The sequence below is a fragment of the Megascapheus bottae genome, chromosome 11 (genome assembly GCF_031878675.1).
Source record: "Megascapheus bottae isolate mThoBot1 chromosome 11, mThoBot2.hap1, whole genome shotgun sequence".
Taxonomy (NCBI): domain Eukaryota; kingdom Metazoa; phylum Chordata; class Mammalia; order Rodentia; family Geomyidae; genus Megascapheus; species Megascapheus bottae.
The window spans coordinates 37,285,775-37,313,394 of NC_143519.1; the positions used below are offsets into that span (position 1 = coordinate 37,285,775).

General features: G+C 35.3%; 1 pseudogene; it reads right to left on the reverse strand.

Moving 5' to 3' along the window:
• LOC150056903 (COP9 signalosome complex subunit 4 pseudogene) overlaps positions 1-18,323 on the reverse strand; it is a 155,594-nt pseudogene extending 137,271 nt beyond the window's left edge.
• Between the last annotated feature and the right edge of the window lie 9,297 nt (positions 18,324-27,620).

Sequence of the window (27,620 nt, forward strand, 5' to 3'; positions counted from 1 at the left end):
GTTTTCCCTCCTTTCCTATCCATTTTCAAATAACCAAATACACATATATCAAATGTATCAGATAGCAAGGTGAAATACTGTAACAATATGAGATAACCAAGGGACAGCAAAAGAGATGAGAGATTAGTACATTATGGACAATAATCACTCATTATATGGCTTTTGTTTCTGCATACTGGAGTTCCTTTCATTTAGTGTCATACTATATGCCCTTATGTATCTGGGTTTTGTTCTATTGTAAATCCTTAATAGGAGAGCCCAAAGTTTCTACTAATTACGACAAATGAGGGAAATCATTGAGCCTATGATCCTTTGGGTCTGGCTTACTTCACTTAATATGACTTTTTTCTAAGTCTTTCCATTTCCTTACAAATGGTGCGTTGTCATTCTTTCTGACAGCAGCATAGAATTCCATTGTGTATAAATACTACATCTTACGATCCACTCATCAACTGAGGGGCATCTGGGTGGGTTCCATATCTTTGCTATGGTAAATAGTGTGGCCACGAACATCATTGTGCTAGTGGATTTACTATATCCTGGTTTCTGGACAATTGGTTAGAAGACAAGTAATGGAATTGCTGGGTCATAGGGGAGCTCTAGGTTTAGTCTTTTGAGGAACTGCCATACTGCTTTCCATAGTGGTTGAACGAGTTTGCACTCCCACCAGCAGTGTAGTATTGATCCCTCCTGGCCACATGCCCACTAGCATCTGTTATTAGATTGCTTGATCATGTCCAATCTAACTGGAGTGCGGTGGAATCTTAGAGTTGTTTTGATTTGCATATCTTTTATGGCCAGAGATGTCGAGCATTTCTTCATGTATCTATAGGCCATTCTTATTTCTTCTTCAGAGAAGACTCTCTTTAAGGCTTTGTCCCATCTTTTAATGGGATGGTTCCTTGAAGATTAGGTTTGGAGTGATTCAATTTTTTGAGCTGTTGATATATTTTACATATGAGGCCTTTGTCCTTTGTATCGTTAGTGAAGATCTTCTCCCACTTTCTTGGCTTTCTACTTAATTTGCTAGCTATGTCCTTTGCCATACAGAAGCTCTGCAGTTTAACGCAATCCCACTTATCCAGATTTGTTGTGTTTCTTTGTCCTTACTAACCTGTGCCAAGGAGACCTAGTGCATCTCTTATTCTTGTAAATTTTCTGTGTACCTGATTTTACCTCCAGGTCTTTGATCCATTTGGAGTTAATCCTGGTGCAGGGTGACAAAGAAGGATCCAACTTTACATTTCCTCAAGTGCTTAACCAGTTCTGCCAGCACCACTTGTTGAAGAGGCTGTCTTTCTTCCATTCTATTTTTTTTGGCTCCCTTATCAAAGATTAGGTCTCCATAGGTCTGTGGTTTGATATCTGGGTCCTTAGTTCTACTTCATTGTCTTCAGGCCTCTTCTGTTGCCAGTACCAAACTGTTTTGTCACTATAGCTCTGTAATAGGGTCTGAACTTTAGTATTGAAATTCCTCCTGCGCTGTTCTTTCTGCTAAGAATTGCTTTTGCTCTAAGGAGTCTTATTATTCCATATGAAATTTTGGATTGCATCTTCTATTTCTTTAAAGAATGACATCGGGATATTAATGGCTATTGTGTTGAATTTGTAGATAGCCCTTGGCAAGATTGCCATTTTCACAATGTTAATTCTTGCAATTCAAGAACATGAGGGGGGTTATCCATTTCCTCAGTTCTGCTTTAATTTCCTTTGTCAGGGTTTTAAAGTTTTCATCATAAAGGTCCTTTTCATTCTTAGTTAAATTAATTCCTAGGTACTTTATTTTCTTTGAGGCTATTGCAAAAGGAGTTGCTTTAATGATTGTTGCCTCATTCCTCTCATTGTTGGTGTATAGGAAGGAGGGTGATTTTTGAGGGATAATTTTATACCCAGCTACATTGCCAAAGTTTTGAATCAGCTCCAAAATCTCTGGATCGGTGTCTATAGAGTGCTTTAAATACATAATTATGTCAGCTGCAAAGAGGGAAAGTTTAACTTCTTCTTTCCCTATTTGGATCCCCTTAGTGATTGCCTCTTGCCTTATTGCTTATTGGCTTATTGCTTATTGCCTTATTTTGTTGAAGAGCTTGAGGAGTATTGTGTGAGCTCTGCTTTGAAGACCTTATAGAATTCAGCTGTGATCCATCTGACCCTATGCTTTTGATAGATGGAAGGACTTTTATTGCCATTTCTATTTCAGTGTTTGAAATAGGTCTATTTATCTGGATTAGGTCTTCTTGGTTAAGTGTGGTTATGTTAATATTGGCTAGAAATTCTTCCATTTTTTTCTAGATTCTCAAATTTGTTGGCATAAAGTTTTGAAAAATATTCCTTCATGATGCTCTGGATCTTGGTAATTTCTGTCGTGAAATTACCCTTCTCATCTGTGATTTTGTTTACTTGGAGAGCTAAGTCCATTGATATTGAGAGTAAGGATTGAAAAATATTTACTAGTTCCTGCCAGTTTTAGAAGCTTTCCTAATGGCCTGTGGCTTGACAGTTCTTGTGGTACTTACGAGGTATGATTTTTAGGTGCCATTTCTTTGTCAGTATCATGTTTGTGTTGGTATTCAATGTGTAGAACATCTTTGAGAATTTTCTATAATGTTGGTTTGATTGCTACATAATGTTGCAACTTTTCCTTGGAATGGAAGGTTTTTATTGTTCTCTCAGTTATGAATGAGAGGTTAGCTGGGTACAGTAATCTTGGTTGGTAGTTATTTGTCTTAAGGGCATGATATATATCCTTCCAATCTCTTCTTGCTTGCATGGTCTCTGCTGAGAAATCTGGGGTTATTCTGATTGGTTTTCCATTGTAGGTGATTGTTCTCGTTTCCCTGGCTGCTTTTAAGATCCTTTCTTTGGTCTCTATGGATCCTGTATGGATTATAATGTGATGGAGGGATGTCCTTTTCTAGTCAGGTCTGTTTGGCGTTCTAAAAGGTTCTTGTATCTGTATTGATGTGCCCTTCTGGATATTTGGGAAGTTCTCTGAAATGATTCCCTGAAGTATATTTCCAATACCATTGTCCTCTTTCTCCAGGCCCTGTTCAATACCAATTAGCCTTAAATTAGGCTTCCTAATTGTATCTTGGACCTCCTGAAGTGTTCTCTCATATTTCCTAGATTTTGTTTGGCTCATTTTCTGTTCTTTCTCTTTACAGATTATCTTCAACTCCAGAAATTCTCTCTTCTGCATTGTCTAACCTGCTATCAATACTTTCTACTTTATTCTTCATCTTACTCCTTCCCATTGCTCATTTTTATGCCTTTCATCTCTTGTTTTAGATTGTGTATGGACTTCTTTAACTGCTTGATTTCCACCTGTGTCTTTAGCTAAGCATCTTTACTCTCATTGGACATTTGTTGGAGTTCGGTCATCTTTTTGTTTGTTGATTCTATGAATTTGTCCATTTTTCTTTGTAAGTTCTTTATTATGGCCTCCTTTTTGGCTTCCTTAGGTTCATGTATCACCTTCTTTATGGTTTCGTCTTGATTAGATACAGCTTCCTCACGTATCTCCTTCTGTATGTTTTCAAACTTTTCATTAATCATGTTTATCAATTGCATTTGTATAGCATTTAGAGGTCTCTCCTCTAGTTTTGCCATTGACTGCTCCATTTCCTGTTTGTATTGGGTGAGAGATGCTATTCCTTGATTTGCCATTTTTCTCAAGTTTCTTGTTCTGCCCATTTGAAAATGGGAGCAAGATTAATACTGCACAAGATTACAATTTTTAAGATATAACTAACCTAGAGTTCTTTAGCTGGCCAGACAATAGATGTTCACAATTTTAGATTGGTATTATTACCCTCTCTCTCTTTTTGTGCACTTACAAACAAATCTAACATAACACCACTGGTCACCATTTTATGACCAAAAAAAAAAACCCTCAATCCAATCTCTATTGTTTTTAAGTCCCTTTGCACCTACTGTATAATTGAACTCCTAGATTTACAGTATTTCTCAACAACCATCAACTGTAGATTATGCATTCTGAAAGTTGAGGGATGAACAGAGGATCATAGTTAGAAAAATAGTATGAAAGACAACAGGGAAGGTAGGAAAAGAGTAAAGGAGGAGTGTAAGATTAATACAGTAATGAAGAAAAGGGATAGTGTTAAGGATGACTGTCCTAAGGGTAGAAATTTAAAATAGTTGAGTACAAAATTTAGAAAAAATAAGATAAAACTTATGAAAAGAAGAAGAGTAATAACAAGAATATATAAAGAAAAGAGGAAGGTATATATAAGAGAGTTCAATGTTAAAAATTTTAAAACAGTAAAAATAAACAAACCAACAAACAAAAGAAAAACAAGAAAAAAGGTGGGGCGAGATCCCACAAAATTGTGAGTTTTCAGACAAGAAATATTAGGGCTAAGAACCCAAAGATTAAAAAGCAGGTGACTGTAGCAATATAAATGTAATTTGTATTCAGTCTGTACCCAGTGCTGTCACTATGTTTCTAGGAACGACTATAATAACAGAAGAAAAGCAGGGGGGCAGGAGAGGGGAAAGGAAAGAATCATAACTTTTAAAAAAAGCAAAAAAATTTTAAAAAATAGCAAAAAAAAAAAAGAACTCAAAAATGCAATTGAAAGAAAGTAGAAAAAAATAGGGGGTATTCTTCTGGTTTTGTGTGTGTGGGGGGGGGGGACAGGATAGGAAACTGTGTCTCCACTAAATTTGGGATCCAACACTTCAAAAAGTCTTTTTCGCTTGAGATTTGGCTTTGCAGTTTTTCTGATAAGTTTGATTGATTGGCCTCCCCCCCAAAAATGGTAGAGTTATAAGTGGTTTTTTTACCAGGAGGGTGGCCCCGCCCAGGGGGAGGAACTTCTGCTAGCACCCCACGTGGTCATTGGCTAAGCTGCCTCTGGGAAAACCTTTGCTCTTTTCAATGATGGTGCTGCCTACACCAGTTCTCAGGCTCCAGTTGGTTTGGCAAGGTCTTTGACAGCAGTCAAGATGGTGCTGCTGTCAGCTGGTGGGGAAGGGGATTCCTTCCCAATACAGTTCCAGGAGCAGAAGTTGAAACGTCCATGGAGGTACTCACAAATTGCTGGATTTTCTGGTTCCTTGACGCTGGCAGGTCCACGCCACAGCGGGGTGATGGCTCTGGGTTCGCACAGGCTCTGTGTGGCTCTGTCTGGAGCTGGCAGGTCTGCGATGTCAAGAGGCCTGCTCAGGTGCAGGAGGGAGGCTTTGTCTCCACTGTGTCTCAGAGTGGCTGGTGCTGCTCCACACTGTCTTCTTGCTCTGGTTTCCTGCCTTTCTCCTCTCTGACTGAGATCTCTGTGGTGCTAAAGCTTACTTAGGATGGATCTTTGGGTAGAAACTTTCCCCTACGATGCTAGAACTGGTATGTTGGTGAGAGCTCAGAAAGACTCACATTGAACTGCCGCCATCTTCTGCCAGTCTCCTGGTGTTAGCATATTTTTCTTTTTCTTTTTTTTTATTGTAATTAGTAAAAGGGTTACATGATATTTGCCAGATAGAAGGTGCATTAATTCACATACATTGATACCCTTTCACATGTCTTGGTACCCGTTTCCCTCCCCCCCCACACCCCCCACCCGTCTTGGTTTTCCCCCCTTCCCTATCAAATTTCAAATATCCAAATACAAATAAAAACTGATTTTGCTTTTTCTATTATGCAATCATTTGCCATTTTTATTTTATTTCTGCTTAAAATCTCACATTTAATTTTAATGGTTTCATTACTGAATTTTTATAGTTGTTCAAGTATTCTACAGTTTCATACCATCTGTAACTGGGGTGATGCTTCTTTCCAATTTTTTATGTTCTGATTAGAAATGAAATTTATTGGTTTTATTTGAAGACAATATATTGTTTGGAGATAATTATGTACAATATTTTTATTTAAGGTATTTAACCATTTTAATGTTATTGCATTATTTCACAAATAAGTAATGTATTTTGTCTTACCTTGTAAAACTAGAAATTTTTTCAAAGTTGAATTCCTATGGATAGTTGAGGAAAAAGAATATCAAATCAAATAGTAATATAATTCTTAAGCAAGAACATGATTTCATAAAACCTTCAGCTCAATTACCATGATAACCTGACTGTCAAATTGATCTGTGAATCACCTCTAGTTCCACGTGACTATTTTTGCATTAATTTGCGTTGCTTAATTCACTTTAATAAAAATAGAAGGGTAATCTCTGAAATTCTTGCAAGAAACTTGCTTAACTTTTTTGAAGAGTCTGAATCAAGTTGAATTGCTTGTGAGAGAAAGGAATTACACTTCACATTTTTTACAAGATAATCTAGATGAAACAACAGAGGAATTTCTTTAGGGACTGCATAGTGGCTCTTGGACCTGAGCAAGTGAGTTGGAGCATTTGAAAATTATGACTCCTTTTTGAGAACAGGGTTTGTTGAGTGTGAGCTACATTAGAAACAGAAGAGAATGATGGTTTAAAGCCAGTCTGGAAAGAAAAGTCTAGATGATCCTAGTTTTAGGAAAAAATACAGCTGTGGGCCAGGAGTTTTGCCCAGTGGTAGAGTGCTTGCCTATCATGCACAAAACTCTGGATTCAATTCCTCTGTATCACATACACAGAAAAAGCCAGAAGTGATGTTATAGCTCAAGTGCCACAGCACTAGACTTGAGCAAAAAGTGTCCAAGGACAGTGCCCAAGCCTTGAGTTCAAGCCCCAGGACTGGCAAGAATAAATTAATAAGTAAATAGCTGTTATAGCAAAAGTATAGTCAAGAAACCACACCCATATCATCTCCATAATTCTACCACTTGATAAATCTCACGTTTACCACATGAACTATATACTTCATCCCCACTTAGCAAGAAGTGTTTTTTTTCTTTAATTAAAACCTCAGTAACAGAAAAAGAAAAGAAAGGAAGGAGGGAGGGAAGGAAAATGAAAGGAAGGAAGGAAGGAAATAAGGAAAAAGGAAATAAGGAAGAAAGGAAATAAGGAAGAAAGGAAATAAGGAAGGAAGGAAGGAAGGAAGGAAGGAAGGAAGGAAGGAAGGAAGGAAGGAAGGGAGGAAGGAAAGAAGGAAGGAAGGTGAGAGGACCTTTTTTCCACAGACCTGTCAATATATAAACATATTTGTGATATGACAGATGTTGATGTGGAATTATGAGGTTGAGTGATTGTGCAATAACTCCTATGTAAGGGCAATGAGAGAAATATTAACTTTTTCACATGTAACATTTTCTCTTTTCCTTCTTCATGCATCAAACTTTTTGAAGTGATAATGATAGTATGTCTACATCTTTTAGAAAGAAAGCAGGCAGTAAGCAGAAAATAAATATTAATAAAAATTTAAGTCCTAGCTTTTATATATAAACTACCCAGACAAACAGGTAGACTTAGAACAATGAAGAGAATTATTAGAAAATGTTCTGAAGCTTGTACAGTTATCTGGATAATGTTAAGGAGCACTATGGAAAATAATATGTAAATAGGCAATACTCCAACAATGATGAGACACACAACATAAACTATTAAAAACAGGGCATGATCTTTCACAGCCTAAGAACTTCCAAACAGAATGAAATTTGACAGATTTGTGTATATGTGTGAGAGTTTTAAAATATAGCTTAAAATATGAATGGTGAATTTTATTTATGGTCCTGGCATTCAAATTGGCTAAAGTGAACTATATTTCATAAGAAACACTCTGCATCTAATTGGAATTGTCTTTCTTAAATTTCTTTTTCTTTTTCATAAAGGAGAACTTTATGAGAAGTAGCGGTATTGCCTTTTCCCATACAAAATAATCAGAAGTGCGATCAGAAAACAAATCAGTTACATTAACACCTTCATACTTCACTTCCATACTCAATATCGTATTAAAATATACTGTATATTGGGCTGGGATGTAGTTCAGTGGCAAAGCGCTTGCCTAGGAAGTGCAATGTCCTGGGTTCGATCCCCAGTGCCAAAAAGAAAAGACAAAAAAATAGTTAAAAAATATACATATATATACTGTATTGTGTAACTATAAAAGAAATGAAACGAGCTCAAAATTCTCAAGTGTAAATATGACAGTAAATCTGAAAAAAAAACAAAAGAAAACGAAAGTCTAATATGTTCCCTCAAATAAACTCCTCATGATACTGAACACAAAATTAGGAGGGAAAGTAATGACAAACTTTCCTGATTGCACATTACGAAACACTCTCTCTCTGTCTCTCTCTCTCTCTCTCTCTCTTCCTCATTCTCTCTCTTTATATAGATACACATAACTATCTATATAGATACACATACGAATCAATATCGATATAGATATAAATATGGATTATTTTAAAGTTCATGGATGAACAATCTTCTGAATATTTAATTATTCAGATGATATATTCTGTCATCCATATATTCTGTCTTTCTGACCCATTAGTTAGAACTTCTCAATTCTCAGTCTCTGCAAGACAACTTGCAGTGATTATACTTCTAGGCATGGTTGAATTATATCTGGAGACACACATTTTATCTGCCATGTTATTCTTATATGTGAATTGCAGTTCTTTGCTGTTATCAAAGTGAAAATTCCATCTGTTACTTGCTGTATGCAAATGCTGAGCAAAAACCGCAGACCTTTAAAAATGCTTATTTGTTACAAGAAAATACATTTTCAGATTCCTCAAATATTGAACCAGAGAGATTATAGAAAACTCTGTGCCAGCAAGAGCCAGTTGAGATTACATGCATTATACTGAGGGGAAAACAGAAGTATGGTGAATATCCCTATTGAGTAAACTGCCTCATTATATGGTATAAAACACAGCTTAAATTTTGCCCTCTATTTTCTCTGATATAATTTCAAAGTCAGGAAGATAATTGGAAAGTGGGAGATAAACAGTGCATAGTGTACATGGCAGGGGCATATGAAACTGAAGAGGCAGGGCAAGGCATAAATTAGTTTTTAAGATTTTATGCTTTTTAGAAAAGAATGATGGCAATGTTTGACATAAGAGTCAGTTATCCACACCTCCAGAACTTCAAAAATTCAAGCAGTTCACATAGCATTGAAAATATTAAAGACAAGTTGTCAGTTGCTTTTTAGGAAAGTCATTTTAGCCTGTCCTCTGTGTAATTTGCAAAAATTTAATGTGAAATTATTTCACATTGCATCCAAGTTTTATTGACCATTTTGTTTACTTTCTAACACAGTGCATACATAAGTTAGCATGAACTGCAATTGCTTCATAAATTGTTGTGATTATTGTTCAGATATTTAGGATACTTCAGTGTGAAGAAACATTTATAATGGTACTACCATGAGAACATTATTATTTACCCATACAGTAACTATACTTTGATTTCTGCTTTTACCTTTTTGTTAATTTCCTTTTTATTTTTTGCCAGTGCTGGGCCTTGAACTCAGGGCCTGAGCATTGTCCTTGCACGTTTCTCAAGGCTAGAGCCACTTGAGCATCCGTACCACTTCTGGCTTTTTCTTATGTGTGTGGTACTCGCTAGGCAAGCACTGTACCACTACACCAAACTCCTAGCCTTGTTTGTTAATTTTCTACTAATTATTGTTATCCTATTCATACAGCTTATGAACTTTAAGAGCTTTCCATGAGAAAAAGCTACTTTCATTTGTCCTTGCTTGTTTTCATTGCTAGTTTTTTTTCCAAGTTGATTTTTTACTAGCCCCAAAGGTATGCATTGTTGGAATAATTTAATAATATCCCAAGGCTAGTCAACTGTAAACAAGTCTGCTCTATGAAAAATCTGCTTCAAAAATTGTTGCTCAACATCTTAGGTTATGAAAAGCAACTGACTGAGCATATATTTTATAGTATGGGCCCCTCAATTCACATTGTAACTCAACATTCATTACTGGATTTATGAGTACAAAGAAGAATCTGGATTATGGACTAATTCCATTTAAATCTTTATTTAATGATAAAAGCATTCTATAATTTTACGAAGGAAATTATAGTCGTGTGTGTGTGTGTGTGTGTGTGTGTGTGTGTGTGTGTGTGTGTTTGAATGCATATGTTGTGTGCTGGTATGATTACTTGAGCTTGATTTTTTCACTCAAAGTTATCATACCTCTACTTCTGGCTTTTTGCTGGTTAATTAGAGAAAGAGTCTCAAATACTCTTCTGTTCAGGCTGGCTTTGAATTGTAATCTTCTGAATTTATCCTCCTATATAACCAGTATTTTTTGGTGCGAGCCACTAGCGAGCCCCTGCTACAACCTTTGAAAAAGTTCTTAACCAATAATTCCCCAAAGTTTACCCAGTTTTCTTTGTTTATTTAGAGAGTGGAATGTGTTTGAGTCTGAGGCCATTTCACACCACTTAATTGGCCACTTTGAAGTAAAATTCACATGAATCAATCCAGAGTTTGGAATCCTTATTTCTATGGAAGCCATAGACTAAATATTTTTTTTTACTATTCTGCAACTGTCACAGCTACCAAACTTGGCTGTAGTGCAACAAAGCTTGGTTTATAAAACAGTAGATGTATTTGTCCTTTAAACTACAGTTTGTGATTATTTCAAAACATTTAATCATTAATTCCAATGTACATCAAGGATCTTGCATAACTCTTCATGAGAATGGCTGTTTCATTTCAGACATATCTAGAATATCGCAACTACTCTTTTATTACATTCTCAACAAATCCATTTCTTATTGAATTGATAGCTTGAAATGGTTCTTGGTGAGTTATAAAACATGGGAAATTTTATCTCTTGCATGCTTTCTACATGTTACTACTACTACAGATTACTGAATTACTTACTGTTATCAGACAGAGCAATTCAGTTTTCTTGTACCTTCCAGTGATTTCCTTGGTCAGTAAGCAGTTCACTATAAATCTCAATGGAACTGAGCCCACACTTGGTCTTTAAAAACATTCTGTAAATTATTTAAATACTGATGCAAACAGAACGAGCTGTTAAACTAAACCTCACACCTCATGAAAGTATAACAGTGAGGTTAATTTAAGTGATAGCCCGTGAAAAATAATTTTGCAAACAAAATCTTTATCCTTTACCTATACCTCTGAGCTATATCTTCATTTGTATTCATGACAGTACATTACCAACAACATGTTGCCTTTAACGCCTCTGTCCGTTTCTGTTCTCTCTTGATATTTCAGCAGAGAGAAGTGCTTTTGATGTGTCTCTTGGCTGCATGCAATCTCTGTTTAGAATGTTTTCCTTGAGTTAGCTGAGTGCTCTGAGATGATGGAATATTGCAGCTTGAACAGATTCTTATGCAGACTGTAATAATACTTTCTCTACTTCATCATCTTGTTACCTATGCATTACTTTACTTACTTTACTTACTTTATGTGAATGGAAACCCATTCTCTCCTTTCAGTAACAATGGAAAAACAGATCTATTAAAATATTACAGGTATTAAAAGGGACATTGCCGTATTTACCTAGAAGTATAAATGACTCTCTTCCCGGATAATTTGGACTCTCCTTTGTACTCTATGTCTTTTTCCTTTCCAGATGTTGGCAAGCAGATATTTGGAAGAGTACTTTATATGCTTCATTCACATTAAATGTCTCCTGTATCCAATCTTGACATTCACCCCAACATCATTTGGTTTATACCTCGTTGATTAATTACGAGTCTAATGGAAAAGACAAAGAACCCATCACAACTGAACAACACAAAGTACATATTTTCTTAATCAAGGAGAAATTACTAAATCGTATTCATCACAGGTGTGTAGGGTGATATTATCAGCATCTGCTGTGAATCACATGAAGTTATTATTTTCATTCTGAAGCACCAATGGATGTTTATGAAAATAACTGTACACTATACAATTTTGATTGCACAGAGAGGAAAAATAGTTATTTGGGATGCAATTTGGACTGCAATATTTCTTTTCCTTTGCCTCTCATTTGGCAGCTTATCCTACTCAGATATTATCATCAATATGCCATACATAAACTTGCATTCATCACTAGTACTTAAGCTTATTAACTAAACAGCAATTACATTATCAAAGGAGGATTGTGGGAATGCATGCAATCACATGTGCTATACTTGCTTCTTTAAACACATTGTGTTTTTTTACTTGGGATTGTAAATAACAAATCATAATATAAACTATCTGTCTGAAAGCATGAAATGTGTCACTGATAGCCAAAGAAGCATTCTTAAGTATGCCCATTTACAGACATTCCTTTATAACATTTAGCAACTCTGCCCTTTTGAACGTTAAGGTAATTGAGCACAAATTTCACAATGGTTTAATTGTAATTTCAGTTCTATAAATTAATTAAATCCTGATATTTATGAAAAGTCACCAAGAAGAGAATTTGAACCTACTCTGTATATCAAAAAGAAGTATAAGCTCAGCACCATCTGCTATTCTAGATACTCAGGAGGGTGAAATCTGAGGATTGAGGTTCAAAGTCAGTTCAGCAGAAAGTCCATGAAAGTCTTCTCTCTCTCTGTCTCTACACACACACACACACACACACACACACACACACACACACACACACACATCAGGAAATGGAATGGTGGCTCAAGTGTCAGAGTACTAGCCTCAATCTAAAAAAGCTCAGGGAATGTTTCCAAGCCCTAAATTCAAACCCAAGATCAAAAAAAAAAGAATTTGTTTTTCAAGTTACCAATTTCTGCTAACACAGCTTGTGATTTCCTTTATAAGGGAATAGTTTCTTTTTGCACACCTAGCCAATCCTTAATCTCTCAGGAGAAACTTTATCAGACAGGACTCAGCCTTTGAAAGTCCAAAAGAGTGGCAATATTGTGTGCCATGAGGAAACACATGCTTGCATAAGACATAAGAGAGCTCATTGTTCTCTTTTGCCTTCTTCCTGAAAAACAGTTCAGAGGACTATGTACTTCTGATACCCACAGGTTAATTCAATGGGTTTGTTGTGGGGCTCCATCACTGAAGTATGTCTACAGGGATAAATACAGTAGGGTACTGAAGGCTTAAAAATGCTGCTGGTATTGGGACTGGGAGTTTGGCCTAGTGGTGGAGTGCTTGCCTACATGCACAAAGACCCAGGTTTGATTCCTTGGTACCACATACATAGAAAAATGCCAGAAATGGTGCTGTGGTTCAAGTGGTAGAGCTCTAGCCTTGAGAAAGTCCAAGGACAGTTTTCAGGCCCTGAGCTGAAGCCCAGGACTGGCAAAAAATAAAAAATAAAAAAAAATGCTGGTGGTGTCTGTACTTTAATCTTACATTATTTTTCAAGAATTAAAGTAAAAAAACATTAAATCCTGAAAGATATATGGGATAGAAACATACAAAAAATGTTTCCCTCCTTGCTAGAAATCACATAGTTAATATTTTTAAATGGGTAGACATAGAGAAAGAAATGCATTTACCAGGAATACTAAAAATAATTATCAAGAGGTGACATTGTCCAAAAAGTAAGGTAATCTTGACCTGGCTTACATAACTATAACCCTTCTATACATGACCTTTATTATAACAATAAAAATACCTATTATTATTAGCTTCTGCCATGTTTGAGCAAAATTAATTGTGATTTCTGAAGTAACAAAAGTTTCATTAAATACTTTGTGAGAATTTAGTATATTAGTATAATCATAGTTTGATTTTACTTTGTATATATTAAAAAAAGATTTTGAATTCAGACAGTAATAACTTTATTAATAGTAAACTATATAGTAAACTATAGTGGTTGGACAAGATATCAGACCAGGCCAATAAGAATCTGAAGAGACTTCCTGAGTATAAATGAACTGTATCCATGTCTTCTATCCCAGTCTAACTGCCTTGTTCCTGTAACTCCTCAGTGATGAAGTGTCTAAGGTCAGATCTCAAAAAATTCCTGGAATTATTTTTTAAAAAAAAGAAAAGAGGGCCAGGAATTGGTCTAGTGGTAGAGTGCTACCCAGCATGAACAAAGACCCGGTTCAATTCCTCTGTACCACATACATAGAAAAAAGCCAGAAGTGGTGCTGAAGCTCAAGTGGTAGATCTCTAGTCTAGAAAAATTCCAAGGACAGTGCTCAGGCCCTGAGCTCAAACCTGACTGGCAAAAAAAAAAAAAAAAAAAAAGGAACTGGGCATGGTAGGTCACACCTGTAATCCTAGCAAATCAGGAAGCTGAGATCTGAGGATCACAGTTCAAAGCCAGCCTGGGCACTAAAGTCCATAAGGTTCTTACCTCCAATTAGCCACTAGAAAACCAGAAATGGCATTGTACCTCAAGGGGTAGGGCAGTAGACCTGAGCTGAAGAGCTCAGGGACAAAGCTCAGGCCCAGAGTTCAAGTTCCATGACCGACAAAGAAAGAAAGAAAAGAATGTTAAATAAATTAATGATGGTGCTGTAATATCTCTTTCTATACATAAAATGTGGAATACAAACTTGCATTTTCTTTTTAAAACTCATCCATGCTGTGTGGCCCAGATGTTGGGGTGACATTCCCACTATTAGCAAAGAATGATTCAATCCTTACATGTGATATTACAATTCTTATTCTATTTACTCTTTGGAGGTTTGCAACAATCTTGCTGATTTTTCACACTTTCTGAATAAAGAGAATCACATACGTGAAAAAAAATTATCACATTTTTAGACAGAATTCTGAGCAATGTTTCAAAATATATATTAAATGGAATGACTTTTCCGTGACTTGTTAGGCTGGCTTGTCTCAAGATTTGCAAGAACATGATTCATTTATTTTTGTAATTAAATAAATTGGTTGAAAGAAGACTTTTTAAACAAACAGATTGTTGAGCTTTTTGATCCTATTACATATTATTTAGCAATTTTATATTACTTTCTAAAAAGAGATTGCTATTCATGAATATTTTTGGAAAAATTTCTATTTCCTTATTTTTGTCAGAGCGTTGAATATAAGGCAAGGGATAATTTAATTATTGACTATGTAAGAGATAGTGACTATGTAGGAGATACTGACTTTATTTTCAGAGGAAATATCTGCATTAGAAAGGAGAATTATTCACTTCAGGTGTTTTTATAATTATCTCCACTTTATAAATAAGAATAATAGGGCAGATGATAGTTAAGTAATCTGCTAAGTCTGTACAACTTATGGTTTGTAAAGATTATAGTAAAACCATATTGCTCCAAAGTCATTGTATTACCCATCTACTATATTTATTGTCACTGAATGGTATGACCCTGAAAGAATAGAATATAGTGATGCCAGTGTAGGAAGAGAACACTGGGAAAGAGATAAGGAAGCACACATTTACTTTGGAACAGATTAGATTTAAGGAGTGTTGTAAAAATCTGGTTACAAGGCCGGAAGTATGGCCTAGTGGTAGAATGCTTGCATAGGATGCAGGAAGACCCGGGTTTGATTTCTTGGTACCACGTACATAGAAAAAAGCCGGAAGTGGTGCTGAGGTTTAAGTGGTAGAGTTCCCTTTTCTTGAGAAAATTCAAGGACAGTGTTCAGGCTCTGAGCTCAAGCCCCAGGACTGATTTGGTTATAATTGTATGCTCTAGAAGCCTTAACTTGTCATATCTGTGCTTGTAAATGTGCTAAGAGGTATTTTTGATCAATTTCAGATGAGGTTATCCAGATAACCTTAATTGTGGTATATTTGGCCCCATCAATAAAGGAAATTTGAACATAGACACACAGGGAGAATGCCAAGAAGTGAAGAAAGCAGAGGCTAAGATGTTGGACCTGTAAGAAAATCACTGCCAAGCATTGTAGGAAAACTACATGAAGCAAGGAGAAGTGTGTGTGTGACAGATTTCCTTTTGCAGGCCTCAAATGAATTACCTCCACACAGTGATCTGGAATTTATAAGCTCTCCAAGTTTGAGATGATAAATCCCTGATATGTTTGCCACTCAAATAGAACATCATTACAGCAGCTCTAGAGTTAATAGAGATTTTTGAACGTATCAATGGGAATGAGTAAAATAGCTACTTGCATATGTAGATCTACTTTTAAAAAAACCTGGGTGTTGCACTGTTTGCCTACAATACATTCATATAAAACTGAACAAAATGTTGCTGTACTCACCTAAGAGATGTAAATTTATTACCTACTTTCATGAAATCTGCTTTTTAATTACAAAGTGACTGTTTTATATAAACATTAGTCAATTTGAAATAGTTATTTACATATCATAAAAGGCCTGCTAGATGCTAGCTTCATTTTGTCTTAGCCCATATCTCTGTCAATATTATTCTCATGTAAAAGCAACATAAGTACTTGCTTAAAGCCATTTAATATGCAATTATGAGGAAGTGGTATTCAATGGACTTTCATTACATGCCAAGAGCTGTGTTCTGCATGTTGAAGGATTTATATTTTTCTTAATTATATAATATTCATAGGTAGCAATAGATATCTCTGAGACTTTGCAGCTAGTCAAGTTTTAATCAGGTAAAGATGACAAAATTTTCATATATGTGATATGATGGTGTTTGATTTATGTTACATTCCCTACCCATATAGCAGGATTATTCACTATAAAAGCTCTTGCATTTATGGATGGTATAAAAATAGATTAGAAATGTGATATGTTCAGAAGTACTGCTGTGTGCATATTTATGTACTAATTTTCCCACTGCTAATAAACAAGTAAATTTTCTCTAATGTCCACAGAAAAGGAACTCTTGAAAAACTAACTGTAGAGCTACAATAATCAATGAGAGACATTTGGAGTCAGATGGATGGCATATGTGGAACCAGGTTCAACTCACCAAACTACATGCTGAATTCATCTGCTAAGGATACTATTCACAAACTTACCAGGTGGCATGGCAGCCAACTTGAGAAAGTTGAATCTGCCAAATTTTAACACTGATCCATAGTTCATGGTAGCAGTTTTTATGTCAAAGGCAACACCAATATCACAGACTAGCAGAAAAAAATATCATGTACCCTGATATCTCTAATACAAGAAGTCTGAGATGCTTTGATATAATTTACAACCTGCCACTATGAATTTCTCTCTTAGAGAATCATCTCTTGCTTACCATTAGATCTTTATAGTAACCTATAACGATATAGACAAACAAGATGAAACATTGTCATATCTACTACAATGTTACAAAATGTTTCATCTTTCTATCTCAACACTCAATCAAATATTTAATATAGTAGGCTCTTAATTGAATTAAGCCAAATACTAGTGAACATTCATAATGATGCTAAGCAGGATTTACTTTTATCATTTATTGAAACTTTAAAGTTCTCAATTTTGAAACCACATCAATTTCATAGATGGACTTATTCCATTATCTATTCTGTTTAACTGAATATGGGCCAGCAACATAGATACATATATATATATATATTCAGATATGCAAAGGTTTAGTTCATTTAATGAATAATTGTGGCAAATTCATTTGAAATATGCTACTCCCTGCCCCCTGAAGCAATAATTTCTCATTTGAATTCAGTTGACAGGAAGATAAGGATAAAGTAAAATCTATGTAGCATCATTCACTTGGGATAGAAAGTCATTAATAAATAGATCTGGGAAAATGGTTTGGACAAACACTCCAAAGAACTAACCAATTAACATAGCATCTCACTTCTGGTTTCTACACACCTTTCATTCATTATTCAACATAAATTTATTGAGGAGTTAGTGGCACTTGCCAAGCATACTCTTGGAGCTGAGGATATTTCCTACATACAAAATGTAAAACAGCATCACATCCCCCATCTCAGAGGGGGAAAGAATGGAGAAGTCTTATTTCCAAACAAATTCTATTTCAATTCTAAAATGTAGCACTAATCAGGAAGGTTTTATTATTGTTTATTTGTTTTTGGCCTAAATTACCATACATTTTTCTATGTCATTCTGATATAATTGTCAAGTACTCTTTGTCTCACTGCTCTTTGCCATATCCTTTCTCTGGCATTTCCTCACAATTGTGTGTCTCCTCCTGTTTGTGGTTTTCTATTTCTGTCTCAAAAAAAAGATACCATTCTGCCTGCTGTGCTCTAAACTGAGTAAGGAAATGATATACATCAAAGTTATCTCTTGGCATCATTCTACCTGTTAATATTTGACATGTTACTCATTTTTAGGTAAATAGAATGTCTTTGTTTGTGTTTTTCACTACTATTTGGAGCTTTCAAACTGTGGCACCACTAAAAAGGAAAGAAAAGCTAATCTATCCTTTGTCTTCTTTTCTTCTGGGGATAGGTAAGTTAGAACATTTATCTTTGGGCCCACAGGCCCATTAGTTAAAAATTGCCCTCAAAGGCATTAACTTCCTTTACAAACTGCACTTCTACATGTCCACAGGATAAAGGGTCAGAGAATTTAGGGGGAATAAAGTGAACAGACTTCAGCTGTTCTTCTTGAGGTAAGATGCCATCTGCACAAGTCATGTCGGAACTCATATGGAGCTACTTTTCAAAGATACATCTGAAGTCAGAGGTAGGCCAAGGGGAGGTCAAATACAAATGCCATTACATCTTTTCATGTAGCAGCCAATTTAGTCTTTCCATCCAAGTAACAGCTGATTTTGTCAACCCTGCCTCTTTGTTAGCTAGCTAGGCATGGGACTGCAGTTGGATTATCCATTGGGACAAGAACAATGAGTTTGAGCAGAGCTACCTTCATGTACAACACTTTACAAGTTCTGAAGCACTAAAAGTCCACCTAAACAAAAATATCCTTAGTAGTATCAGTTATTGACTTACAGATGTTTGCCACCTGCCACATTTAGTGTTTTGTTTTCATCTGTAGTCCAAGGCCTAAATACTGTCTGTTCCCCAACTCTATAGGATGGAGGTTAACAGTGGGCTGCAGTTTAAAATTGTGATTATCTGAGCCATGAAAATCTTAATCCAAACTCTTTACCTGTCTAATACTTTCATGAAATCAGCAGTTCTTTATCTTAATGAACTAGATAGGCTAAGACTGTGCCAAACCAGGTAGAGGAATGGGAGCTACCCAGCTCTAACTAAGCACTGAAAGTGAGGACAAATTTGAAATCATATTTAGCTAAAACTAAAATTTTATTTTTTTCTAATTTAAAAAATGTTGGATGATAATTTTTAAATAATTTAAATATGTGAAACAAAACACATGTACAAGCCAGGCTCATAAGTGCTGAGAATGGATATATTAACTTAAACCAAACAAGTGAGATGTGGCTAAATTTTCTATTTTTAGTAGTTGAGTATATTTACTATTCTAATATTTAAGAGAAATGTTGATATTTCTTTAATACATTCCATCAGGTAATAGATATTCCATCAATTACTTCACCTTGAAAGTTTTTTTATGTGTGTTTGTTTTGTATTTGATACGGATTCAAAGTATGCCTTAAACTCACAAGCCTCCTTCATCTATTCTCAAGTACCAAGAGTCCAAGGTGCACTTTGTGTCCAGCTTCCTCTGAGAGTTAAGACTGTGTTAGGACTACTGAGGGGTAGGAATTCTACAATTGTGTTCTCCTTCAAGGTTCTTTATCACCATCTTAAAACCCAGCATCTACAATTCTTTAAGTCATTTAATGTAAAAGAACAAAAAAGACAATTGCTAGACTGTATATCAAGAGTAAGTTCACAACACCAGTTTGTAAAGGTATCTGATCTCAATTCAATTCAATCCAATTAATTTGATTCAAGAACATTCTCAATCAAGAAGTAACTTTTCACTCATCAGAACACATAGACATTTAGATGTCTATGATTTCCTTGGAATCTATAATATAGGCAAAAGCCTGCTTTAAAAATGATAAGCATGTCAATAGATGACCATCCGAACAGTGCTGGAATATTATTGCTTGCTCATGTAAATTTCAGTTCATAGGAAGACCTTAAATTAATTTACAGTATAACCTTATTGGTGCTGATTCTTTGTTGTATGACATAGCCCCAGACATTTTAAATCCTTCTCTATAATAATTTTGAAGACAATTACATGATTAGCCATTTTTTTCTGAATAAAAAGTATACTCATTAAGTTTTTCCTATTAGCATCTTCAAGGGGAAATTTAATGATGAATGTGACAATGACAAAAAATTCCATATTGACTACATTGCTAACTGGTTAAAGATCAGCAACTTACTATCTCAGGTCTGGCTCTGAAAGAAATTACATACAGGTGCAACCACTATCTGGCTTAGAAGACCTATTGGATTTAAACCCCCCAAATTTTTTTTCTGCAGATTCTTCTTTGAATTATGATGTAATTGCCTAATTCAATTTGGAAAATGTGTTTCTCTTTCTGAAATCAAGAAGCCTTGAATGTGTGGCTTGTGTTCTCTATGCAGTGTCAATCTAATCTTATTAAATAATGAATGATAATGGTAACAAAACAAAATGTGATGCCTTTTCTACAAGTTTGCTGTTTCTGAAAATGCATAATATATTTTCTATGTCTCATGCTTTATGTATTTTTATTTGGGGGCAAGATTTAATGTGTTTGTACTGAATATAAATATACATATATATGTATATATTAAGGTTTCCTTAAAGAACTAAATACTTAGTAACCTATTTCTACTATTAATGGCCAAATAGTTAAATGTGTATGGTTTGGTATGTAATTCTAAACAATTAAAATTTCATAGACAGTATTATTTTCAAATATATCCTTTTCTTTTCACCTACAACAGATTTTTAATTTGAAATTTAAGTATGACACTAAATGAAAAGACCTCCAGAATATAGAAACAAAAGCCATATAATGAGTGATTGTTGTCCTTAATGGACTATGTTATCTCTCATCTCTTTTTGCTGTCCCTTGGTTACCTCATATTGTTACAGTATTTTACCTTGTTATCTGATATATTGTATATATGTTTATTTGAAATAGGATAGGGAAGGGGGAAACAAGATGAGGGGCCGGGGAGAGGGGAGGGAAATGGGGACCAAAACATGAGAAAGGGTATCAATGTTTCTGAAGTAATGCACCTTCTACCTGGTGAATATAATGTAGCCCTTCTATTAATTACAATAAAAATGTATGGGAAAAAGTTGAAATTTATAATGTAACATTTCTGAGAATTTCCTCCTGAAATTTGATCTCCAAGGCAGTTTTCTTTATATTCTGATTATTGCTCTTTATTTGGTCATCTACAGATTATCTACCTATTGAAATTCCTAGTGAAGCTTTTAAAAAATGATGATGTTGCTGGGCACAGTGGCTCACACCTATAATCCTAGCTACTCAGGAGGCTGAGATCTGAGGATCGTGGTTCAAAGCCAGCCTGGCACTAAAGACCATGGGACTCTCATCTCCAATTAACCACTAGAAAAGCGGAAGTGGTGCTGTGTCTCAAGGGGTAGAGTACTAGTCTTGAGCTGAATAGTTCAAGGACAGCACCCACGCCCAGATTTCAAGCCCCATGACCGACCAAATAAAAAACAAGATGATGATGTTTCGGCTCACAAGAGATTATGATTCAATCAATTTGGCCTGTTTCTTGTAAGTTGAAATTTCTTTTAGTTCTTGGTGCAGGAATGAGCCTGTAACTGCAGCTCAGGAGGTAATTGCTTAATTAAGAGGTAAAGTTCGGAATTAATGAGACTCACTCTCAAACACAAAATATAATGAATGGAACTAAAGCCATATAATGAATGATTGTTGTCCTTAATGTACTATGTTGTCTCTCATCTCCTTTGCTGTCCCTTGGTTATCTCATATTGGTATAGTATCTCACTTTGTCATCTGATATATTGAATTTATTTGTATTTGGATATTTGAAATTTGATAGGTAAGGAGGGAAAACCAAGACGGGTGGGGAGTGTGGGGGGGGAGGGAAATGGGTACCAAGACATGTGAAAGGGTATCAATGTATGTGAATTAATGCACCTTCTATCTGGCAAATATCATGTAACCCTTTTACTAATTACAATAAAAAATTAAAAAAATATATAATGAATGGGCAGGGGCTTGCTTCAAGTGGTAGTGGTTTGTCTATCAATATAAGTCTTGGATTCAACCTTGAGTACAAAATACACATATATACCTTACATGCATACATACATACATACACACATACATATATACATATATAAAAAGACTCTTAGGATATCCTAATGGGTAGATATATTTGCGAACCAATTATAAGGTTAATGTCTTCTATCTTTTGTGACTAATTCCTGTATATGGACACCCTTGCTTAGAGCTTATATCTCAGAGAAAATATAAAGTATACATACATATTTTAGTATCTACTTTTCCTAAAACCACATGTCCAAAATGGGGTTCATAAGAACAGAAATGAACAGAATATGCATAAACAAAAGTGACCCATATGTAACAGGGATGGTTCTCAGAGATGATGCCAAAGAAATGCTTTGTTCCAATGAAATGGAAGCCATAAGCATCTCTTCCATCTGGATGGAGTTCATCCACAGCATTGTAAGAATAAAACACTATTTCCACTGGACCAATTAAGCACCAGATTTGGAGAAAATGTAGATAATAGTTCTCAAAAGATATACAGTATTTATGAGAGCATTTTACTTAATGGTATTTAATTTAGATGGCTGTCTACAAAGAAGGTGATAATTGCATTGGTGCTTAATGTAGTGGCAAGCACATTATAGCAATCCTATATAAGAAAGAAAGTATTGAAAGAAACAGCTTTTTATGCGATATAAGGTAAATGAATATTTTATTGTGCACCCGCGGGTGCCTGATAAAAACAGAAATCTTTTTGGTTATCATTAGTTCAATCCAAGAATAATGTAATAAGTACTTGTGGGCGTCATGTCTCAATTGTCTCTTTTTCTTCTACACAGCTTGAAGCTCAGTAAGGACACAGCTGCTAACAAAGAAAGTGCTTGATATTTATTCATCATCTGCCACAATTTCACTGGCACTTGAACTAGATAAATTATGAGGGGTGTTTTAACAACTTATATTTCAACTAGTAATCAGAACACTTACATTTCAGGCCAGAAACACATACACAAACGTCACTTTAAATGGAACAGTCTTTCAAAATAGCTAGTCTGAGATCCAAATTTTAAACTTTAGAAAGCATATGTACATTTATTTATACATTTTAAATTTGATGAAAAAAAAGCACAGAGAAAAATAGTTTGCAATTTTAGTGCTATGTTTGACGTTAACTTTCTGAGTGGACTTAATAATGAATGTAATTTTCAAGGGATCTACTTCTGGGTCCTATCATAAATTTATGAGTATAAAATTTAATTTATTAACTTAAGCTATACTGTATTTATGAGATGCATATTGATTCATTATATAAGTTGGTAAAACATTTCAGATGGTGGTAGGGTCTGAAATCTGATACACATTCAAAATAATTTGTAAAGCTAATGAAAACGTTGAAGGAACCAGAGATAAAATCTGTTTCTTTTTTCAGTTTAATTTTATTGTCAAGGTATCACAATTACATAGGCAAGGCAATGAGTAAATTTTTAAAGCATGGTTACCCCTTCCACATTTTCTAATCTGTTTATTTTGTTTATATGTTAATATACTATATAATAGTTCATGGAATATATTTATGCAAATATTGTTAAGTTGGATGCAGAAACTGAGACAGAGGCATGGGGTGTGCAACCACAGGCAGTTCTAGGGCAAAACTGGAACAAACTGCAACAATAGTTGGACTTTGGTAAGCATCTACTTACTTTAAACCTTCACTTCTTTCCAACCAACTTCATGTCCCATCTAACAATTTTTAATGAAAAATTAGAACATGTGATACAACTGAAATGATTTTAAAGTGAGTAATATTACGCCCTCTATGTCAGTTCACATTTTGTGGAATTACTTTATCTCATAAATACCTACCAGCCATGTCTCCATTAATTATCATCCAAACTTATTTTTACATAATTTTAATGGCAATACTAGAGTTTGAACTCATCACACTGCCCTTGCTACTCAGGTGCTCTCTTCCCTAAACCATGCTTGTAGCTCTTCAATAATATGTTTTCAACTACATGACAGACCTCAGTAAACCAAACATATTAGCAGTCTAGTACAAAGGCAGAAATCTTTCTCTGGAAGACCAAATCCTGAATTCCAGCAGTTTCTTTTCAATAAAGTTTCATCAAAACTCAGATAGGTGTTTGTGGTCAATGGCTTTTTTGGCTCTCTCCCTGTGTGTATGTGTAATGTAATGTAAATGTGAGGTGTGTGTGTGTGTGTGTGTGTGTGTGTGTGTGTGTGTGTGTTTTAGGTATATATGTTAGGGGGATGGATGAATCTAGGGCCCCAAGTTCTCACTCAACTTATTGATTCTTACTTTTGGATTTTTGATGGTTAACTGGATATCAAGTCTCTCAAATTTGTCTGCCTGGACTGACTTTGAATCTTGATTCTCAGATCTTAGTTCCTAAGTAGTGTGGATTTTATATTTGAGCCCAAAAAACCAACCAGTGTTTCTGGCTTACATTGTCCTCTTTAATAGCACTGAGTTATCAGAATATAAATTCTTGGGTCCACAAAGCCTGAATTTTCAATCTTACTTTTACAGAAAGCATCTTTTACATGCTGTTCTACAAAAGCTCTCATGATCCTCCCAAGAATTTCACACAGAGAAATCATAGGCATTCTGTATGTAAGATTTCTTTTTTTTTGCTCTTTATTTTTTTAATATTTTTTATTGTATTTAATAAAAAGGTTACATGATATTTGCCAGATAGAAGGTGCACTAATTCACATACGTTGATACCCTTCCACATGTCTTGGTCCCCATTACCCTACCCCCCTCTTGATTTTCCCCCCTTGATTTCTATCATTTTTTTTTTACCTTTTGGTGATATATTTAGTTCATTGAACATTTCTGAATTTTATTTCCTTTTATTGATATGTAGTATTCCAATGCATAAGTATACCTCAGTTTGATTTCCTTTATTGATAATATCTAGTTTCTTGCTAGTTTGCACTCTTACGAAGAAAAGAGCCATGAACCACCTAATTTTTAGGCAAATGCATGGATTCTGAAAAACCACCACAAAAAGTAGACATGTGTGTGTGTGTGTGTGTGTGTGTGTGTGTGTGTGTTTGAACATAACAGACTGCTTCTCAGGGTGAACATAAAATTTTACATCTCTCACTATAATGTACATGAACACCAAGGGATCAAATTCCTTAAGCACTATGATTGGTCACTTTAGCTTATTTGTTTGGCTTTTCTGTTAAAGGTAGTTTTATATTAAGGGCCATATGGAAATGGAAGTCACTGGTTTCATACATTTCTATTGATTTCATTATTATAAAAGTAACCAAATATCTTGGATTATAGTAAATTTAGTGGAAAAATTAGCCCTGAACTTTTTATTATGTAGATTCAAGGTTGGAATTAAAGGCTATATTTTACACAGTTCTCTATTTCACTGAATCAGGAATTAACTCTTTACTAATTTTTCATGTGCTTGGGAACTCTTATTTATTTACTTTGAATATTTTCATCATGTTTTTACACTACAGTAAAACCTAACCTCAAACTTATGCAGCTTAGGCTACCCCATTCTGTTTTCTCAACCTCTCCATTGAGTGGTCTGTACGTATACACTACTATCTCCATTACTGAGCAGTTTTAAATATCTTGCTATTTGGTTTGATTATTTTTATGCTGCTCTAAGATGTAGGATAACCATAGCAAATAAACTAGAAAAAGTCCTTGCATTTCAAGAGTTTACCATGTAGAAAACAGAGATAGGTATCAAATATGTAGTTACATCTTTAAACAAATAAAATTTTATTGAAAATGCAGAATAGTGAAGAGAATAAGGTAAATTTAGGGTACTGAGAACTGGGTGTTCCATTGGACAAAAATAATCACATTTATACTGAACTCTAGTGTTAGAATGGTACTTTATTAGGCACAGTGGTTCATATGTATAGTCATAGCAATTCAAAAGATTGTTATCTGGAAAATTATGGTCCAAAATGAGTTGAGGTTGAAAAAATCTAACCCACTCTACTTTCAGTGCATCAACAGGCATATTAGAAGGCGTATCATAAGAGCCAACACCCCTTTATGCGAAAAGCTCTGGAGAAACTAGGAATCCATGGAACATTCCTCAGTATAATAAAGGCAGTCTATGACAAACCCACAGCTAATACTATACTTAATGGTGAAAAGCTAAAGCCATTCCTCTAAAATCAGGAATGAAGCAAGGATGCCAACTCTCTCCACTCCTCTTTAACATAGTATTAGAATTCCTAGCCAGAGCAAGAAGGCAAGAAGTAAGCATAAAGGGTATCCAAATAGGGAACGAGGAAGTGAAACTCTTCCTCTTTGCAGATGACAAGATTCTGTATTTAAAGAACCCTATAGACTCCACTCCCAAGCTCCTTGAGCTGATTCAAAACTTTGGCAAGGTAGCAGGGTATAAAATTAACCCTGAAAAATCATTGCCTTCCTCTATGCCATCAGTGAGAGGAATGAGGCAACAATCAGGAAAGCAACTCCTTTTGCAATAGCCTCAAAGAAAATAAACTACCTAGGAAATAACTTAACTAAGAATGAAAAGGACCTTTTTGATGAAAAGTTTAAAACCCTGAAAAAGGAAATTAAAGCAGAACTGAGGAAATGGAAAAACCTCCCATGCTTCTGGATTGGAAGAATCAATATTGTGAAAATGATAATCTTGCCAAGAGCCATCTACAAATTCAATGCAATACCCATCAACATCCCAATGTCATTCTTTAAGGAAATTGAAGAGGCAATCCAAAATTTCATATGGAATAATAAAAGTCCCCATATAGCAAAAACACTTCTTAGCAGAAAGAACAGCACAGGAGGAATTTCAATACCAAACTTTAGACTCTATTACAGAGCTATAATAATCAAAACAGCCTGGTACTGGCACAAGAACAGGCCTGAAGACCAATGGAATAGAACTGAGGACCCAGATATTAAGCCACAGACCTATGGCCACCTAATCTTTGACAAAGGAGCCAAAAAAATAGAATGGAAGAAAGACAACCTCTTCCACAAGTGGTGCTGGCAGAACTGGTTAAGCATCTGCAGAAAACTAAAGTTGGATCCTTCTTTGTCACCCTGCACTAGAATTAACTCCAAATGGATCAAAGACCTGGAGGTAAAAGTTGACACACTGAAAACTTTACAAGAGGGAATAGGAGACACACTAGGCCTCCTTGGCACAGGTGGAAACTTTCTTAATAAGGACCAAGAAACACAACAAATCAGAGAAAGGCTGGATAAGTGGGACTGCATTAAACTGCAGAGCTTCTGTATGGCAAAGGACATAGCTAGTAAATTAATTAGGAAGCCTACGGAATGAGAGAAGATCTTCACTAACCAAACAATGGACAAAGGCTTCATATCAACAGCTCAAAAAATTGAATCACTCCAAAACTAATCTCCAAAGAAACAGTCATCTGATCAAAAGATGGGCCAAAGACTTAAAGAGAGTCTTCTCTGAAGAAGAAAGAAGAATGGCCTATAGACACATGAAGAAATGCTCAACATCTCTGATCATAAAAGAAATGCAAATCAAAACAACTCTAAGATTCCACCTCACTCCAGTTAGAATGGCCAGGATCAAGAAAACTAATAACAACAGATGCTGGAGGGGATGTGGCCAGGAGGGATCATTATTACACTGCTGGTGGGAGTGCAAACTCGTTCAATCACTTTGGAAAGCAGTATGGCAGTTCCTCAAAAGACTAAATATAGAGCTCCCTTATAGCCCAGAAATTCCACTACTCGGCA